The following is a 12,308-nucleotide window of genomic DNA, read 5'->3' as shown; positions in this document are numbered from 1 at the left end:
CTTGTTTAATTTCTTTCTGTTTGGCTTCCTTTCGCCAAAAGCGAAGAGAGTCAAACATTGCCGGCTGGGCTTTTCTTTTAAACAAAACTGTCTCCAAATTATCTAGCACATCAGAGTCAAAACTACTGTTTTCTGGCCATTTAAGAACACCATCCTTCTTCGTGTATCGAGTCCATGTCTCGTTAAAGGCAATCGGGCCGATACCATGTTTCGAGTAGAGCTCATATGTGGGAGTTCCAACCGAAGGAATCGGACAAGAGTCCTCAAGTCGGGAGTCCCTATTACAACCAAGACAACAAAATCTTCCAAACTTAGTCAGACCAGGCATTTCCAAATGTCTCTGGACTGTTCACAAACTTCAAGGGAGTAAACTCAGTTTACGCAGCACAAATGCACTTACCCTCGGCTTTAGTCGTTGCAATAACTAAATCTAAGATACCTAAGGACATCAAACAAAGAACCAAAGATGTGGGCGCGACCCACGAAAATACTTAACTTAACTAAGGACGTCTTCTTCCACCAACAGAGGCCCGTCTATCGTCTCGCTTTACCATACATCACCAAAGGAATGGGCCAAAGCAGGGCAGCAGTCAGGGCAGTGGTCGCCAGTAGCCGTCAGGAAGGAGTAACCGCGCTGCAAAAGACCTTCGGACCACTTTCGACATACAGGGGTCGCTTAGTGTGGCTCGCGAACCCTCCGGAATTTTCTTGCGAGGTTCCTCACGACCTTCGAGCAGAACCGGTACCACTGAAGCCGCCCAGCGTTGGGCGCCAATTGAAGAACCAGAACCTTATGGACCTGGCGGTGCAGGGTACACCCTCTGTCTCCTGGGTTCACCTGCTTCGATACACAGAGACACGGGACACTCTGTCAGCGTTAGAAGATTGGATTTATTTAGCTGCAGCTAGTACAGTTATCCTAGAAGTACACAAAGTAGGTTCTCAGGAGACTGACACTTCACTCTGTGGCGCATCAGATTAAATACTATACAATACAGAATTATTAACAAAACACACGCCCCAAGAAAAGAAGAAAAGAGCCAATAGGGTAAGTGGAAAACAAAGCGGAACCAGTAAGAAGGGTTCAAAAACAGAAAGATCAGATGACTCGAAAAGACCTCTCCTCCAACTGTGTTTGTCATCCCACCCCCGAACTTAATTTATTAACAGATTACAACTGACTTGCAGGTGGTGAGATACGTTTGTGTGTATTGGAGGACAGGCATGACACAAGAGAATGCTAGCAGGAGACAGTGAAGGCCAGTCGATAAGATATGATCGGGAAAGAATAGTGTGAGCCTACAGATAGTTGAAACAGGGATTAGAAAAGCCAGACACGGATTAGTGTACTCGGCTAGATTAAACACCAGCTTCGCAAACAAGGCCGAGGACAGATTTTTTTGACACCAAGCTACGGGAAAAAGGCAGAATAGACTTCGTTCGCCGTGCTGCCTGAGTGATGGCAACACAAGATGGCGGCGGGTTACAAAATGACGGGTCGATTCGATCGTGAACGGAAATCGAAGTTCCTCAGACCTCAGCTCGATATCAGCAAAAGTCATTATAGTAGAAGAGGCAGCTTCAGTCAATTCTTTATAATAAGTAGTAGGATTTTTCCTAGGGTCGGGCAAATGAGCTGTAAGGGATGAAACCTCAATTCTTTCCTACGGAGTATAAACCCATTGCTCCTGTAAATGGGCCGCTACACCCACTAGAGTAACATTACCTCGCTGATCCGTTAACTCTAGGATTTCTGGGTGATATATGGGATGAACTCGCATTTGAAACTGGGACACCAGGGTAGGCCTCTTTTCGTGCAACCTACCCCAATAAGCTATTAACGTCGTAATACTCCCAACAAATTGGCAAGGCTCCATACCACTAGCATACACACAATCTTTAACATCAAACAAAATTTGTGATGCATCATCCCCAAAATTTTGCTGCCAGGGATTAATTAACGTAGCAGACATATGCTTAATGGCGTGCTGCTGTACAAAGAGCTCATAATCATTCATTACACACCAAACATCCTGCACACTGTAAATAGGATTACGACCCCATTGTGAAGCCTGATTAGTACAACTTCCTTCTCCTCATCCCCCACCTCAGTCCGAAGAAACGGGCGCATATGCTCCTTAAATTTTGTCAAGTCTCTATCCTCAAATCCACGAACTAGAGTTTCACTACTTAAAGATATCTGGGGATGAAAAACCATAGCGGGAGAAACAACAGAAGTACCAGATACAATGGACTCAGGCTGTTGCGCTGCAGGCAAAAGAGCAGCAGGTAAAGGAGTCAAGACAGTAGGTGCGCTAACAGTGGCAGTTGCCACTGAAGACAGGGGGTGCCGTAGCCAAAGCCGTTGAAATGACAGCAGTAGACATAGGGACAGTTGGAGCGGTTGTAACAGACTGCTGTAGTAGCGAAGGAACAACAGGATATATTCTCTGTGGGGCATATGGGGGCGGGGGCCGAGTGTCTAACAATTCCTCCAAAAAAGTATAATTTTCCTATTATGCCAAATAAGATTTATCAATCTGTAAATGAAACCTCCTATCTTCACATTCAACTCCTTTCTCCTGTTTTTCTTTATCATATGGTATAGCTTTCTGAGTCAATGTCTGCATCCTCCCTTTCCGTGCATCTTTTTCCATCTTCAACCGCCTCTGTCTAGCTACTTTCTGCCATGTTCTGAGGGAATCAAACATAGACTGTCTACTTCGTCTCTTAAATAACTGTTCCTGTAAGAACTCAATCTTTTGTTCATCAAAATTGCCCGTCAGCAGCCACTGTAACTCAGCATTGTCCCTCGTATATTTGTGCCATATTGTACTAAACATAATAGAGCCAAGGCCATGCTTTACATACATATTAAAATTCTGAGTGCCTTCTGGAGGCGCCGACTGAGCTTCTTCAAATCAAGCATCTGAAGAACAACAGCGACAGCACAAAGAAAACAGTTTACTGATACCAGGCATTCTCAAAAGAAAACAAGTTCACTATTGATGCCTGGCAAAGCAATTGCAAATGCTTTTATCCCAAAGACGGTCCTCAGACCGTACCAAATTCAAACCAAAATGGTACCATATCCACAAAGAACCAAAACAAACTCACCTGATATGAGTAGATCATACAAACTAATTCTCCACTGCTGACTCTTCAGACCAACGGTCAGATTCAAGGGTTTCACCGTTTAGGACTCCAGTCGGGATGACCACTGGGTGAGGCACCGTCCTGCCGGACAGGCAGCGGCAAGTATCAGGAACTCTTAGTGCAGGGATCCCTGATCCATCAGTCCGACCTGACGAAGGCCTCGACCTACCCCCCGTCCGCGGAAGGGGATGGGTCACTCACCCGAAGGAGTCCCTGTTCGGTCGTCAACGGAAGGAGCCTTCCATACCAAATCAAGAGTTGGTCAGACAGTAGAGAATACAAACCAATATCTGTTTATTCAGGTACACTAAGAGTGGAGCCCAGTCTGCCCAGTCACTTAGGAGTGTTGCAGAGGGATTAACTTCAGCAAGCATAAAGATACATTATGTACATTTCAGAACCAATGACGGCACACCCACTGTGGAATTTTCCAAGCAGATGCTGCAAACAGTGAAGTCTAGAAAATAAGTTTTGATTCTGAGGCCGGGCACACACTATCTATTACTCAAGGTCGATCTGCCTGTGCCCGCCACTAGACAAGTGGGAGAAGGCCTCTATCTAGAGGGAAAGGTATGCGCTATTAAGAACAGTGTATTCATCAGTAAAGGGAATCCCAGCCTCGGGGAAATGAAACCCAAATTAGACCTCTTCTCAGAAATGATGAAGGATAAGTTTCGATTATAAGCCAAAATGGCGCCGACATAGAAAATGGCGCCGCAAATGCTAACATACATAGAATAATAGGCAAACATGAATTTTTCTATTCTAACACTGGAGCAGTACCCTCTTCCAGAATTGTCAGGGCACCTGTGGCAGGTGTCCTACACAATTCGCCCTACAGTTCAGGGGTGCAATCCTGCAACTGGTACACCAGTCTAGGGTCTGGACCCTGAGGCTGAACAAGGGACAGGGTTGGGCTCTTCCACACCCTGTCCTCCTCCCTGGGGCTCTGCACCCTCCCACCTGGAGTGGTGCCCCAAGAAGACAAACCAGTAGGGGAACTGCTAGCAGCCACCCCTTCCTCCATGTCAAGGGGGAAACCCTGAACCTGGCCCTCCAACCCAGGGTCTGTAGCCTTAGGCTGGACCTGTGCCTGGCAACCTAAGACTTTTTCGGAGGAGTACACCAACCCCCCTCAGGGCAACACACTTCACCGGAGTTGTGCAAGAGTCTGCCTCGCGCATGTCTCCAGCCTCCTGTCAACCTGACAGAGCATGAAGACCCCCCAGGCCAGAAGTGGCCTCACCAGGGTCAGTCTTGGGGTGCTCTGACCTCAGAGCTGGCAACCCCTGACCCACTGGTCCATCCACTTGGGACTGCATCCCCCCTCACCCCTCTCTCTGAACTCATGCACCCTCCCTACTGGAGCAGTGCTGCCAGACACCAGAACTGATAGGACGCTGGTTATAGATGCCCCCCAGCTCACCTGTCAACCTGAGATCCCGCTCAGGGAATGGCCTCTTGTTACAGACTAGGCCTCCCTCCTGGAGTTCCCTCCTGGAACCAACCAGGCTCTGGAATGGGGTCTTGGGCACCTTGGGACTCAGCCCACCCCCACTCTCTCTCCTCAGAGACAGGGCGTGGAACCCCTCACCCATCTCACTATACTGGGACCTATCTGGGTCACTACCAACCTCCTCTACCTCACCTGGTTGGGGAAAACCTGACCACCTCCTTCAGGATCACACCCTGCTTCTCCAGACCTTCTGGAATCCACCAAAAGGTCTGCCTCCAGTGTGATCTCCCTCGGGTCAGAGAACTCACACTCCACTTAGTGTTGGCATAGCTTTGGAAAACAGGGACTTAAAATATGCTCTTCAACAATGAATCACACAGCCCCACACAGGTGTTAACCAAACTACCCTTCACCCAACCATCCACTGCCTCAGAAAAGTACCCCACATGATTCTCCTAAGACTGGCAAGACAGTGTCTGACTGTTTCTGTCACTCAACCCACACTCTTCTGGGCGGTCTCCATGCTCACATAACAAGGCTTCTACCATGGGGGAACCCCTCTCTCTGTACCTCTCATCTAGAGTCAGTAGAGCGTGCCTCCCACCTCTAGGAATATGAACCCCTATGTCTGTTCCCAAATCCAATTAATGGACACTGCACACCGCTGGAGCTACCTCATAAACCTGAACCCTTCGGTGTATGTCAACTCCCTCTGTCAGGCACAATATCTCTGGATGTGTGTACTTCTCCCTCAGCACTAGACGCTATAATTTTGCTACCACCATCTGAGCTGGACTCCACCTCCAGCTCAGCCAAGCTCACTTCCTGAGCTACACACTTCTCCTTTTCTCTGGCTAAGGCCCTCTTGAGCTCCGCATCAAGCTGTCTCATTTTCAGCTCATGATCTGAAATCATCTTCCTTTCCTCCGTGGCTATCCTTTTGTCTTCCCTTTCATTATCCATCCTGAGTTTTTCCAACTCAAACTTCCTCGCTTCCTGCCTGTCCTCCAGCTCCTCTGGGGACAGTCCACTGCTGTCAGCCGGGAGAGTTCCCCCCTCCCAAAAGCACATCCATCCTAGGAATGGGCTCCTCCGCCTCCACACTGAGATCTCCAGACTGCCCACTGGCATGTCTGGCTCCTACGAAGGCCCTCAGCACCTTTTATAGCTCCTTCTTCCTTGTGAGGACACTGATTTGGACTTTGAGGTTCTTGCAAATAGCCTTCAACTCTTTCACGTTGTAGGATTCCAACCTATCCTTCTCAAAGGCCACTTCCAAGGATGCAACAAATGATGGTCTTGATTCAGGCATGATGAAGTAGCAAGTTCAAGTTCTCAACAAACTGGCAAGATCAAAAATAGGCCAAGAAGAAAAAGAACCAGTATGTGGTACATAATGGTCTACGATATGGTAGCAGTGCACACCAATCACTGTAAGTCAAGTGAACACACAAGTCATATCCTCACCGCTGACAACCAATGTTAGAAATTGGAGTCTCTAGTTGGCAATGGTTTGCACCTTTGTCCAAATAGGGACCCTTCTTCCTAGTCAGAGTAAGGGGGATACTCTTCTAAAATAATCCCTGCTCACTCCCATGGCAGCTTGGCACGAGCAGACAGGCTTTTCTCAAAGACAGTGTGTACAGCATTTGCACATAACCAACAGTTATACAGTGAAAACACTACAAAAGGACACCACACCGCTTTAGAAAAATTTCTAATATTTTACATACACAACAAAAGACCAAAACAATAAGAATCCAACGCACAGTACTTAAAAATATATAGTTTTCATGATATCCTCAAAATTGAAGTAATATTTCCAAAACACAGTTCTTACTAGTCTGTAGCTCTGTCCGGGGCTACCGTGATGCGGAAAACAACAGCGTCTAACAGTTCCAGCTAACCACATTGGTATGGATCATCGAAAACATTGACAGACTCGTGAAGAGTACCTTTCTCGTTGCGGCGGGCACGTTGGTGCGAGATGGTCGTTGCAAACGTCTTGGTTGTATTGCAAGATGGAAGTGGTGCAGGGTGCAGTGCCTTCAAGATGCGGTGCAGGCAGCGGCTTGGTGACGATCGTCCAGACGGTATCGGTAAGACCAAAGCTTATGGTGCAGGGTGAGGCTGTGCTCGATGCGATGCTGGCAGGTTGCGGTGCAACAGAGCTGGTTAGCGGGAGCTGGCGTCGGTCGGCCCATACGGCTGTGTGGGACGAGGTGGTACCTTGTTAAACTTATGAGTGGTTCCCCCAGCCACGATGCAGTAACGGGTGTTGAAGTCAGCAGCAGCAACGGCGTCAGTGAGACCAGGATGGCAAAGTGAAGCGAGGCGGTGCGGAGTGCGGGGCCAACAGGTCACGGTGCAAGCAGCAGCTCGGTGGCAGTTGCATCGGTCGTCGTTGTCGGTGAGACCAGGGTTGCAGTGTGAGATGCTGATGGTGCCGTCAGGACAAAGAGGCAACAATGGAGTCAGTTGCGCTTCCCTTCTCTGTGGCAACTGAAACAACGGTTCCAGAAGTGGTGCCCAGAGGTTAGTGAAGTCTTTGCAGTTCCTGAGACTTTAGAACAGGAGGCTAGCTCTACTTCAAGCCCTTGGAGATACTGAGCACAAGTAAAGAAAGTTCAGTCCAGTCCTTTCACTGCCGAAGGCAGAAGCAGCAACTGCAGGCCAACCCAACAAATAAACAACACAGCAAAGGGGCAGTACTCCGCCTGGTAGCACTTCCAGCTCTTCTTGGCAGGTTCCTTGATTCCAGTCAGTTCTAAAATTCTGGGACTGGGCCCAAATATTTATACCCAAAATTCCTTTGTTCTCATAAGCAGAGAGTGTCTGTGCTTAGTCCAAACCAGCTCTGTCCTCTCTGGCCTGGCTTCTGGGCAGGAGGTAGAAACATCATTGTCCAAGGCAGGCAGGGCCTATTCAGGTGCAAGGGAAATCTCCTCCCACCACTCCCAATGCAGATCGGGCCTATTCAGGTGTTAGTGAAAACTCCTCCCACTGCTCTGAATGCAGCCCAGGTCTGCCCAGCCCTGTCTCATTCAGGAAAGGCAGGACACGCATCAATGCCCCCCCCCTGGGGGGTGGCCGTCTGAGATGAATGCACCTCCCAAACCCCTGTCACTCCAAAGCCAGACAGTTAATACACAAACCAGCAGTGGCACATGGAATGGCTAAGCAAGAAAATAGCTACTTTCTAAATGTGGTATTTTCAAACAAAGAACAAAAAGATCGTCTTTACTAGACTTTACTTTCCTATCGTGTCCAAATGGAAAGTTATATTTATAAGATGTTATAAATAAACTTCCATTCTACCCTATGGGACAGAAAGCCATTCCATAGTGAAAAACAAAATGCACTGTAATTCCCTACCAGGACTTGTCACACACACTAGTACATGTCCTACCTTTAACATACACAGCACCCTGCCCACAGGGGTACCTTGGGCCTACCTTAGGGGTGACTTATATGTAAGAAAAGGGAATATGAGGGCCTGGCAAGTGGATGAACTTGCCAAGTCGATGTGGCAGTTACAAACTATGCGCAGACTCTGCAGTGGCAGGTCTGAGTTACCTTTTCTGGGCTACTTTTGTGGATAGCAGAATCAGTGATACAAACCCACTAGTAGCATTCGATTTACAGGCCCTGGCACTCTCAGTGTACTTCACTAAGGACTCACCTGTAAATCAAATATGCCAATCATGGAAACACCAATCCATAACACAATTTATACAGAAAGCATACGCACTTTAGCACTGAATAGCAGTGGTAAAGTGCCCAGAGTCCTAAAACCAACAAAGACAGGTCAGAAAAAAATAGGAGGAAGAAGCTATAAGTTTTGGGATAACCCTGCAAAAAAAGCCATTTCCAACACCTCTCCAAAAATCTTCAATTTATTTCATGGCTATTTTGAGAAATTATGAAAAACAAAGTTAATCCAAGTTGTATCACTGTGCCCTTATACCAGATACAATGGTTCCCCAGTGTTTTTGTGGTGGTGTTACAGAGCGTAAGAAGCTAATGCAAATGGTATGTCAAGATTTGATAGCCATGGTTTCAAAATTGATGTGATTCTAGGGTACTGTACCACAGGACAAGCCTTCTGTAGGTGACATGAAAACTGCTGAATCGTTTGGAGCCAACAGTTACACTGAAAAGTTCCTTCTGATGCATGGTGACAGCTTAGGCTATGGACTTGCTATTTCTGGCCTCAATGTTGCTAGCCACATTATGGAGGTGAATGATTCTGCTAAATCTCTGTCCAGAGGGACCACATTTCACAAAAATCAAACTTTGTAGCCTGCAGGAAACTAACAAATTTTGAGGTGGATTCCCGGGTGGGGCTCTAGGTCACTTCTAGAAAAATAGCCAAAGGTAGATGCCTGGGAAAATTCATACCTTGGTGGATGGAGACCAGAGGAATTGAGAGAAAATAAAGGCTTCCCAGTGGTCACAAAGAGGGCAACTGGGTGTTTGCCAAGCAGAATCCTCATCCATGGGGAAAACTCTTCTGCACCCTGTGCTTTGTTTTCAATGAAGCAGCTCTTGACCACCTTTATCTATGGGTATCTGGCTGGCTTCAATGCACACTGTGGTGTCTCTTCTCCATCAATCAACAACTGCAGTCAGCAGCAGGAACCTGGGTAGGACGTCCTGGTTTGTCATAGCCTTGAGGGTACAGGCAGCATTAAACGGTAATACAGGGATCAGCAGCAGTAGAGGAAGGCCTGGTTCAATGTGGCTCTCCAGTTTTTGGAATGGGGACACCTGTTGCTATATTGCCTTCATGGCTTTTGTGCCATCACCACAAGGTCGAAAAGCATTTAATGAAGAATTTCAAGATTTGGCCCCTGTCAATCAGACTGATTTCATCTTCATAGGCTTGGAAGCCAAATGTGTATTGTACTGTCACAGTCTAAGCCTCTGTCAGTCCACACATCCAGAGCAGGGTATTTTGCTGCTAATCAGAGAAACCCTTGCTCTGCTCTCTGCATGTTGATCAAGCTGTCACAGGTAATTGTTGCTGTCAGATTTTATTCACTTAGTTTCAGAGACGCATGTTGAGTGGGAAGATAGGCGGATTTTGCCCATATATCACAGAAGAATAAACAAGATACAGCGTGGGATCTGATCGTGCTACTGTGCAAGCAGGCACCTGACCATAACTTCTGAATTGTTTACTTGGGTCCATACCGCGATCAGAATGAAGTGAGAAAGGGTTCATGTTTCAGATCTTGTGTGTACAGCCATGCTGTTTCCTCCACTGTAGGGAAGGGGAGAGGCTATAGTGAGTTATCACAGATGTATAGATAGTGTTAAAGGGTTTGTTCCCAAATTTAGCTTATAATGTAGGTTGCAGCAATGTGTGAATAAGTTTAATCGAATTAGTCCTTTTTGGGATCATAGGGTGAAACAGATTACTGCTATGTATATATTTTGGATGCAGATCGTAGGAATAAGAGTCAAAAATGGCCCTCTGCCTTTTACAGGAGCTTCACAAAGTGCCACTCTCAAAGCAAAGAAAGGTTATAATTAGGGCTTCCGGTTTTATGGTATTTATATTTTTGTAATTTCCATCTGTATTTATCCATATTTATTTTTTGCTGATTGAACCTGTATTTATCCATATCTATTTTAGGTTTTGGGAAAAAAAGAAGCTGAAATGGGTATATTTCTGTAATTATTTAACCAGTTAGTGTGCATACGTGCCTGGAAGCCTGGCAGGTTTCAATGATATAAACACACACAGATGGTAAAATATGCACTTATAAGAAAATATTTAAATTTTAGTATCAAGGTTGTGCAAAATCTACTGCTGTTTAAGGCTCTTTACTAAAATCCCTATATTTTATTGATCTCCTTACCTGTCAATCTGCACAGCTATTGGCCTGGCAGTCATTATTGACAGCATTTAGAATCACTCTAAACCAATCCAATTTTATTTTTTATCCACATTTGATAATAAATACAGACAGGAAAATAAATGGTTTTCTGTCTCTACTTATCTGTAAAAATCAGTAAAAACTGAAAACAGGGAGGCTTAGTTATAACTGAGGGCGTGCAAAGTTTTTATTACATGAGTCAAGTCTCTCATAGATTATTGACCTATCCATAGTTCACGGACCTTCCCACTTTTACTACGTTTACGCACTCATATAGTTCACTCCACAAACTGGCAATGGGACCTCAAGTGTCAGTTGAGATCAAAATGGATGTGTATTTTTCACGCAGGTTTACTTTTAAACTGTTTTCTTTGCAACATTGGAACTGAATGGTTTTTTTTTAAACCATCTGAAAGAGCCTGTGAAATTTCAGATTCTAGTTAAAACCCCCATGCAATAAATAGTTCTTATAATATTAATTATGATGTCAGGAAGTTTGTGAGAGAAACAGTTTGCACACGCCCAGCTAAAATAATAACTTTATGATTTTTTATTTATTTATTATAAACTAATTTAAAATGTATCTAGCTTTTGGTGTATTGTTGCTGTACATTGAAGATTTACTGAAATAATCTGCATATATAACCCCTTTTCATTTTACATATTTTCTTTCTTTGAAGTGGTATTTTATACACACAGCACCAACACATACATATATATATATATATATATATATATATATATATATATATATATATATATATATATATATATATATATATATATATATATATATATATATATATATATATATATATATATATATATATATATATATATATATATTACCTACTGGCGGTCGCCAGTAGGTAGTTATAGTTAGGACCCTGTTTCCATAGGAAAACCGCAACATTCTATTTTGAATAACTTTGGCGCCGGTCGACGAATCCTCGCGAAATTTTCAAAACTAATGGGGCGCTACGCTCCGCTCCTACCCTGAAAGTCTCGGGGGGATTCGTCAAGCGGGGGCTGAGATAAAAGGGGGGTCCCAAAACGCGTTTTTCCCATGCATTTTTCCATAGGACCTTTAGACACAGCTACAGCCCAAACGGCTGAACAGAGTTACTTGAAATTTGGCAGAGAGGTAGTCCTCAGGTCAAGGAAGTGCCTTTTGTAGGTCTGGTGTAAATCTGTTCAGTAGTTCTTGAGAAAATAGCCTTTAAATCAATATATATATCTGAGCCAGCTTACGGTGCGCTTACGGTGCGCTTACCGTACGCGTACGGTGACGTGCGCGTGCGCGAATCTGATTGGCTGTTAGATCTTAGTAAACATTCGAATCGGTCGAAACCAGGAAGTGGCGGCCGCCATTTTCTCTCTCGCACTCTGAGAGGGGGTTTAAAAACAAAGGGCAAAAACATGTAAAGGGGCTGTTTAGACAGCTCCTAAGCACCTAACCATGTTCAGGGAGTCCCCAAAGATCCCCTAAGGCCAAAAACGGAATTTTTAATTTTTCGATAATTTTGGCGATTACGCTTACCGTACGCGTACGGTATAAATTATAAAAAAAAAAAAACATCAATACTCTCCCCACCCCATGTGCTAATGGTGCCCGAAGGGCACCATTAGCACATGGAACGAACCGTGCGCGCAGGGAACGAACTGCGTTAAGTGGGCGCGCACGCCACGAATGGCGTAAAGTAACTTAGCATTTAAAAAACCGTACAAATTCACTGAAAAAACCATAGGTTTCACACACGTTATAGTTAGGAATTAGCATTTAAAAATCCTTGCAAATTCACTGAAAAAAC

Source organism: Triturus cristatus, chromosome 7 (genome assembly GCF_964204655.1).
Source record: "Triturus cristatus chromosome 7, aTriCri1.1, whole genome shotgun sequence".
Taxonomy (NCBI): Eukaryota; Metazoa; Chordata; class Amphibia; order Caudata; family Salamandridae; genus Triturus; species Triturus cristatus.
Note: the sequence above shows the minus strand (reverse complement) of the source record.